This window comes from Podarcis liolepis (assembly GCF_965112155.1).
Source record: "Podarcis liolepis genome assembly, chromosome: 9".
NCBI lineage: Eukaryota > Metazoa > Chordata > Lepidosauria > Squamata > Lacertidae > Podarcis > Podarcis liolepis.
The window spans coordinates 48935239-48944390 of record NC_139564.1 but is presented as its reverse complement, the minus strand read 5'-3'; the positions used below and the strand labels follow the sequence as shown (position 1 = coordinate 48944390).

At 38.2% G+C, this 9152-nt stretch overlaps 1 long non-coding RNA gene across 1 annotated transcript in view; it reads left to right on the top strand.

Moving 5' to 3' along the window:
• The first annotated feature begins 2554 nt into the window (after positions 1 to 2554).
• LOC310686253 overlaps positions 2555 to 9152 on the top strand; it is a 39334-nt gene continuing 32736 nt past the window's right edge. The window contains exon 1 of the long non-coding RNA XR_014515793.1: positions 2555 to 2640. This is a non-coding gene — a long non-coding RNA (uncharacterized lncRNA). The remainder of the gene's footprint in view (positions 2641 to 9152) is intronic.

Sequence of the window (9152 nt, the reverse complement as noted above, 5' to 3'; positions counted from 1 at the left end):
AGAATACACTGGAAAGAGAAAACTGAGACTGCTAATATAGACTCATGGCTTCATGGGAACAATATTTGGATCATTTAGCACCTTTTCTTAATTCTAGTAAAAAATAAACAAATGGCATTAGTCAAATATTCAAAGAACAAGCAATAGTTCAGTCAGCAAGAACATGGGTTATTTTATGATAAATACTTTGCAATTGAATAATGACTATGATTCATTTTTAGTGTGTTTGAAAATGTTTCTATATGCATTAGCATCAGGACAAAGCAAGCCGGCATTGTTTTACATCATGCCCTCTAGAAAGTCTGGATAGGAACCAATAATACACTGCAGTGCATGGCAAATGAGATTTATCACACAAGTGCATCTGTCTAGGTGTATCAATAACTTCAGACATTGTTGGGTTGTAAATTCCAACATTATGTGAGGAGAGAAAAGGTTTGTGACAATGTTAGTAACTGGGATCAATATAATCAGCTAATGCAGAATGTCCTGGAAAAGTCCTGTACAGATCTATTTCTAGCCTATTTTGTGCCCAGGCTATGAAGAAATATATTTTCTGGATATTCTTCATCCTGCTGGATTGCAAGTTGTCCTTCTTCCTATGCTTCTTCCATACCTGCTTTGACCTTTTGAGCTCCTAAGGCCTCAACTTGTACAGACTTTCTTCCACCAATCTACACACACATACACACATGCATATATATAGAGAGCGAGCTTTTAGTCCCAGTCAACCCATAAATTATGTTTTTTTGTGTAACAGGGTTAACAGGGAACCTGTAATTCTGCTGGAAGAGCTTGGACCAATCATTGTTGCTTAGCCTAACCTACCTCAGAAAGTTGTTGAGAGGAGAGGAAAGCCCATGTATCCCACCTTGAAGGAAAGGTGGGATATGAACATAATAATAATAATAATTTATTAATTATACCCCGCCCATCTCCTGCCAATCTAGCAATTTGAAAGCACTTCAAGTGCAAGTAGATAAATAGGTACCGCTCTGGCGGGAAGGTAAACGGCGTTTCCGTGCGCTGCTCTGGTTCGCCAGAAGCGGCTTAGTCATGCTGGCCACATGGCCCGGAAGCTGTACGCCGGCTCCCTCGGCCAATAAAGTGAGATGAGTGCTGCAACCCCAGAGTCGGCCACGACTGGACCTAATGGTCAGGGGTCCCTTTACCTTTACCTTTACCCCACCCATCTGGCTGAGTTTTCCCAGCCACTCTGGGCTACATAATAATAGTGTAGCACATTTTCAAAGTTTATCACATTAGAATGCAACAACAACAAACAAGAATCATACATATATGAATGAAAAGCATTGTGCCATTATAACCAGAGATTTTTTTTTTTTTGGGGGGGGTGTTTCCATCTGCAGCTGCCCTGAGCAGGGAAATGACCTTTAAGATCCCATCCAACTCATCAGCTAGCACAGATGTAGCCAGGAAAACGCACATGCTAAGAAGCAGGTTCTGATAAAATGAGAATGCAGATATTGCCTATGAAATATAATGCTTTGCTATGTGGATAAACCTTTGCCTTTTCTACTTTTAAAAGAATCAAGAAATCATTTTTGGTTCAATACCAGTGTTCGCCCTCCTCCTACTTCTCTTTTCAACCTGGTAATATTATTAATGTACCAAGTAAGAGAAACTGATACCAGTTTAATGAACTACATGAATACTTATGCTACTCAGATGCTATATACTACAACAGGCAAGAAATAGTGCTACCTTTAAAGCACTGACTTTAAGATAACCCCTACATTTAAATAGTTGGAAAGGGTTGCTGTTACCGGTATTTCTTTTTTCATTTTTGACAGATTAAGTTCCTTTTGTCAATCTTGAAATAAATTCCCATGTCCCTATCACTGTAAAAACCTATTTTTGTGAGTAATTTATTTGAAATTATATTGCACTGTAATAGAAATTATTGACTTAATAAGAAATTAACTACAATTCTGAGATCTGGAGAGAAAGCTTAAACAACAGTGAAGGCTCTACCTATGTTTTTCTGAAACACCACAATATTCAGGCATATCAATATTACTGCTGAGCCCAAACCACATGCCTAAGAAGCTGTGACATTTTGAAATGTGAATGTGCTAGTGTCCCAGCCTCGTAGCTGCGAGTTTATTGTTTTATACCTCTCTTTACAAACTTGCTTAGTTGTGGGTGTAAATTGTTTGTGGTCAAACCTATTAAATATCTTTGTGGCCCTTAGCAGTAGAAATGAAAATTATGTATATTTGCTAACCACACCAGAGATAAATGAAAAGCTAAAAAAAAAACTGGGGTCAGTGCCACAGTTTGCTGAATATAAAATTGTGGAGGTAACGACCATTCGGAATGTTATTTTGGAATTGACTGACAGAACATGCCTTCATGAAGGGTCTCAAGAACAGTATGTGCTCTTACCCCTGTCACTTCAGGACAGCTCAAGTCAAAGTGTGAGGCCATCAGTGAGATGCATGCTGGTATGTGATTTTATTTTGGCACATAGACATTTATGGGGAAATGGAAAAGTACATCTAGCAGTTGACTGTGAATGACACTGTCAACCAGTGAAGCAACAGCTTGGTGAGGTGGCTGTTATGAGGCCATGGGGACTAAGATGAGAAGCTATTTTTAATTATGTTGAATTAACAGGTAAGTTTCTGCTTTTTCTTTGCCCCCCAAATAAATGGAGTATCTATTTTGCTAGAAGTAACTAGTGAATGGTCTGTGACCACTTAATGGTTGAGTAGTAAAGAAGCTGGTTATTGGTCTGTGTTAGCTGTTCTGCTATTTTCTAAGAAGAAATAGTAGTATGCATGTATGTAGATGTATTACAAAGATAATTATTAAAAGTAATAGCTTGTTTCCAAACTTCAGCCTACTCAGACTAGATTCATTGGAACTTATGGACCTCAGTTACTTATATACATTACTTTCAGTGGGTCTAGAAGTAGCTTTGGATACAACCTAATATATAGAATTATGTAGTTACACAAATAAACAGCTTCAGTCTATTATTTAAATGGAATTTACCAAAAGCTACAAATCCAGTATCTCCATCAACAATAAAAAAGACAAATCTCTCCCTCCTTTATTCAAAGTGAAATGTTCTGGAAGGTTGATAATGCTTTTTACCCCAAAGAGTCTTTGATGACTTACAAAATGAGTGCAAGAGTCATTGAAAAGAAAGGAAGAGGACAGATGGCTGCAGTGGCGTAGCGTGGGGGGTGGAGGGGGGCCGGCCGCACCGGGCGCAACATCTGGGGGTTAGGGTTAGGGGGCGCAAATCCACGGGTTAGGGGCGCAAATCCACGGGTTAGGGAGCACAAATTACTTGCCTTGCCCCAGGTGCTGACAACCCACGCTACGCCACTGGATGGCTGAAAAGTGTAGTCCAAATCTAGCATTCTCCATCACTGAAAATCTACAGAACTGGTAAAACTGCAGAGTGGTTTTATAATTCATAATTCTAATAGAGGAACCCAAGCACCTTCAGACATTACATTGGTATATTGTGCAACTTGTGTTCCTCCAAGTCAGATCTTTTTAAAGGCTTATATATATGACAGCAACAATGACAAATGAAAATACTAATGCACAAGGTCCAATTATTTCATACTGATTTCGTGATAGAAACAATCAAGAGCTTTGTGATGCCTTAAAGACCAACAGCTATGGCTGCAACCTTTCGCAGGGAAAAGGTCTACTTCACCAGGTGCATTACTGAGTAAAAATGTTCAGGATAAGAATATTAACCTGTTCAAGCCTTACCCACCCTAACTAGGATAAAGCAGGCCTTTGCCTTGAAATTTTGTAGCTTTGGTTGTGGCTAGAAAGTAAATGTATTATTTATGTATTAGCTATTATGCCTAGATATGACAAGTTCTGCAGCAGAGCTGATAACATGATGATGTGGTTTCTCTTCACTGCTGAAACAGAATAACTTTTAGTGTGCCAAAAAAAAAAGACCTTTTAAAGAAAATCTAAACTGAAAAAATAAGCATTTCAAATGGAATGTACTTGGGCTAATAATATTTGGGTTGGGTTAATAATATATGGAGCATTGTTCTATCAGAATGCCTCACATACCATCGGCGACTAATCAAGGGCATCTCCAAAAAAGAGACCTTTGATACAATATGGTCTCCATTTCCCCTCTTTTATTGAAGAAGAACAGGATATTTTAATGTCATCATCATCATCACAGAGGTGTCTGTGAAGGAGATATATTCATTGAAAATGTTAGCTTTTCTTCCTTTCCTTTCCTTTTTAAGAAAGGAAACTACCTGTTTGTTAAGTCTGGCACCAGAGGTCCTTCTCTAAATATTCCTGCCGCTTTGTAGGCTTTCTTCATAATAATTACTATTATTTATAAGCTGCCACGTGACTGGGTTGCCCAGAGACCCACGTTTTAGACATTTTGTTTTTTTAAAAAAAGATTGCCCAGGATTTTAACTACTTTTATATCTAATGCTTTTTGTATTTTTACTGTTGATATGATAATTGCTTTTGTTTGTGATGTTTTTGATCTGTTTTATATTTGTTTTATGGTTCTCTTTTGTAGGCTATCTTGAAAATCTAGATTAAGGGGAATTTTTTTTATTTTATTGGAATGTACTCTGTGTGTGTGTTTCCTACTTCTTTTCAGGCCATAATTTTTAATCCTCGGAGTTCAGGATTGAAAAGTTTTGCTTTCCCCACAATGGCTGGAGCGTCTCATTGCCTGTCAATACACATATTTATTGTTTTGCTAAGTTAGTTCAATTTGCTCCAGGAAGCCACTTTGCTCTTTTGATTTCAGGCCACGACTTGACAGCACCCATCAAGTAACCCAGCTAATTACCAAGTTAAAGCATAGCCAGGAAATGTACTGCTCTTAATTATTGTTAAAATCCAAATAGTGTCCTCATGCTCAGAAAAGGATTTGGATTCAGCAAATGCCTCTGCTAACAGAAGGGGAGGGCAGGAGATTTGGGTCAATTTGCAATTCCCCCTGCAGCCCCTTCCATACCACCTTGTGTAGGGTGCTCCAAATTGTCTGGAGCCAGTTTTCAGGAACTCCTGGTGGCTGCAGGGAGAGTGAAATCAGCTAGAGGTGCTTCTCCGCATCTTCCATGAGCGGAGGCACCTGCTGAGTCAAAAGGGCACCAGGAGGTTTCTATTCAATTTATACAAAAGACACGGGGCAAAGTCCTTGTTTTTTGGCCCCCATTCATATAGTCAGCTGGAGGTGGTATTGAAATCACATTGTGGAGGAACTTTGTGAGTACTTCCTCTCTACCATGGAGATAGCCCCCGTTATGATCTTTGTCATGTGTACTATTTCTTCCCCGAAGAAGAAAAAGAAGAGCAGGCTCTTGTCTACTCTTGCTCACACAGAGGTCTCTGTTCATACTGCGGGAATATCATTAAAAGATATAAAAACTTATAATTGTATATGACAAATGTAGAAAGGTACAGCTGTAGTGCCAAAGGCCGTAAAGTTAAAATGGACATATGCAGGAAATGTGACAATAGACAATTCAGTCCGATGGAATAAATTAATATGGAGACTCTATAATTTCAAAAGACCAAGGGGACCACCACCGGTTCTTGGTGGATGATCCAAAACTAACAGCAGGGCTTGTGTTGATACAAGAAACAAACAGAAAATTATGGAGAGAACATGAAGAGGTGCATGTGGAAAGATGGATGTGAGAAGATCTCAGAATTTCATTGCTGCTATGTCAGGAACGATGGTTGGATAGTGTTCTCGAAGCTACAAACATGAGTCTGACCAAACTGTGGGAGGCAGTGGAAGACAGGAATGCCTGGCATGCTCTGGTCCATGGGGTCACGAAGAGTCGGACACGACTAAACGACTAAACAACAACAACAACATATCAGGAACGTATTTGTGATTGGTTGAAATAATCTCTTCACATGAGTCAGGAGCTATGTTTCAAATACGTAACCAAAGTTCACATAAGTTAGACATATTTGTTTCATGTACACACTGATTTCCTCATTTTACACAGTTTACATTTCCTATTGCCAGTTTTTTAATCCCCTCCATCCCTCTGCTGTTTTTTGGGTTGGACATGGGCTGAATGTAAGTGACCCTATATTTCATTTCAGTCAAGGATGTGATGATAAATAGCACACTTTGTGCTGCATAGGTGCACGTGATGAATCATACAGATATCGCTAAAAGCCTTCAGCACTCTCCCTGGTACCTTTCTTAGCATCTGTGCAATGCCAGATATGTAGGAATGAATGGAACAACCTAATCATCTGAAATGCTTTTTGAAATGTGCTAGCAAGATGGATCTAGATGGATTTTACATCAGAGATCATATTTATCCATTCCTCTGCTACTTGGTGGTATTACCAGTGAGGTGATCTATTAATGTTACAAGGAGAAATTTTCGTGATGGGGGTCAGGTGGTTGAAAATGAATTTAGCTTATTTTTTTCCACTCCTCACTCTGTTCCAGCTAGTTGATTTTCTCGGCTCTCTGATTTCTTGCTGCACTGAGAAAAACCCTCTGAAAAGTGCAATTAAAGATTTTCTGAATCAGTGGCTGTTACTTACAAATACAAAAAATAATTTAAAAAGCCGCATACCAAAGTTTGATTTGAGATAATATTTCCCATCCCTTCTTATTTTCACAAAACTGCTTTAACTGTAGCTGTATTATAATAAGTCATCTCACTTATAGGCCAGATCATAAATTTGTTTCCAACATCTTTATGGCCTTCGAAAAAGCAGAGATGAATTGAGCACTGTGGGGCTGACTTAATTGGCTGAAACGCTTTTAAAATGTGATGTGGTGTGATTTAATCAGACTGTGGCACTAATGGAGTTAAGCACTCTGTCCACTAGGAAATGATATGATCTTTCGGAGTTCTAAGTGCCTGTTTATGGCTCTGTTGAAGGTGCTCTTTTGTAACTCCTGTATTCTAACCCATTGCCCGGGGTTAGAGGGTTTTTATTTTATTTTTAAAAGGCAGTTATGAACTACAAAATGTAGAGTGCCTAGGTCCTTAAGTTGGACTTCATGAAATGTATTCTTTAAAAAAACCAATCAGTTATGCAATAAATAAATAAATCAGATGAACGTTCTAAAACATGTGATTGCAAATGGACAAATTTCCCTTTCCTCAACAGCAGCACATCTGCACTCATGCCCACATTTCAGAACTATCTGTAAATAATCTCATTTTCTATTAAATCAGCATTAGCTTGACCAAATTACAGTGCTTGAACAGTACTAATGGAAAGCGCTTTAGGAATTCTCTGGCCTTATTTCACATTGAGAATATGAAAAAAGAACCCTGCATTTTCCTAAAATGGAAGTGCCTGTGGGTATCGTCCAGTGATGTCATATTGCACAACAGACTTCTGCTCGCAAACGCAGGATTTTCCCTTCCTCTTCTCCCCCTGTAGCCCCTCTCCCATGCCCCTAAATCTTCTCCAGACAGTTGAGGTACCCTCTGCAGCAAATTGAGGGGTGCAGGAGTAAAGAAAAGTAGAAGAAGTTTAATCTCCACCCCAGTTGCCATCGCACTAGCCTTCAAATGCATAAAACAATGAGTTTACCTCAATGGAAAACTCAAAACAAAATGGGAAACTTGCCACTGTATTTTACAGTTAGACAGTCCTCAGTGATTGCTTGTTGCTTCAGTAAGTCAATGTAGTTGAACCTGGATATAAAAATCCCTGGTGTTGTAGTTGGTTTAAAATCTCAGATTCCAAACCCAAGTCAATTATGTGGGGTTTTGTGTGTGTGTGTGTGTGTGTGTGAGTGTGTGTGTGAGAGAGAGAGAGAGAGAGAGAAAGAAAGAAAGAAAGAAAGAGATATTTAAGGCATTCTAAACACTGCAAAATTATGAGGAATAAAATAAAAGTACAATGTGATAACTGAAAGATGTCTGCTTCTTTTTGGCTTCCTAGTATGGTCACCAAATTCTGTTCCATTATGATGAGATTGATGCCTTCAGGCAAGAGGAAAGCTAAGGGCCAATGGTATCAAATCAACCAGACTGCAGAGTCTGCAATGTCAATGACATAGTTAGAATACCACCCTATTTCTTCAGCTATATTTCCAGTCTTCTGTTTTGCCAGGTACTGTATGTACCTCATTTCCCAGATATGCTGTAGATTATGTGGAATCAACAAATTCGTATGATTGGTTAATCTTTAAAGCCTGATGCTAACATTAGAACTACTACATACAGAATAAGACTGTAGTGTGACATATGGATATATATTAAGAATAATAGGAATTCATATGATATACAAATATGCTAGTCGAGGAGCTCCTTATATGAGAAAATAGTATATGCATGGCTTCATTTCATTTTCTTACTTTGACGACAAAAGCAAATTTAAGTCTTCATATATTGCAAATTGAAATGAACAGCTGCTCAGTTTCTTCATAAACTTTAATATGGTTGCTATAAAACCTAATTGTGATGTTTAATAAGTACCTTTACTGGTAAATTCTAATTAATCTGAGATAGAGGGAGGAAATAGAAGTCATTTTTTAAAAAACGGACTTCCTTTCCTATCCACTTCTAATCTGAATATAACCTAATGAGGCAAATTTAGTTCGATATTTAGCCTAGCCATTCTTCTCTTGCGGCTAAAGAAACAACAGTTGTTGGTTTTTTTACAGCCATTATACATGTAGTATAGCATTGCTAAGGCTATTGATTTGGTCAATAACCATTTATTCACATCTAAACTAAGCATAATTGGATGGGCACAAGATAAACTGTAACACAGTAGTTACCTAGTTAGGCACAGGAAAAGCTGAGAATGAGAACTGAAGCTGGTCCTTTCCTGGCATAAATGTATTGTATCATGTACCATGTACCATGTACCATGTACCATGTACCATGTACCATGTACCATGTACCATGTACCATGTACTTCCACTAAAGTGTTTCTGAGGATTTCAGTGAACCACTTAGTAGTAGTAATAGTAATAGTTACAAATAGTAACAAATCAAAACTCATGTTTTAACAGTGTTTATTTTCTTCATCTCTGGCATCACCATCAAAATCAGCATTGTATTATAAAATCATAGGTCCTAAGACAGACCATTTGTACATTTTACATGAGTACAGTGAACTAGCAGTTTATTATAAAATCATGGGTCCCAAGTCCAAGTCTTGTT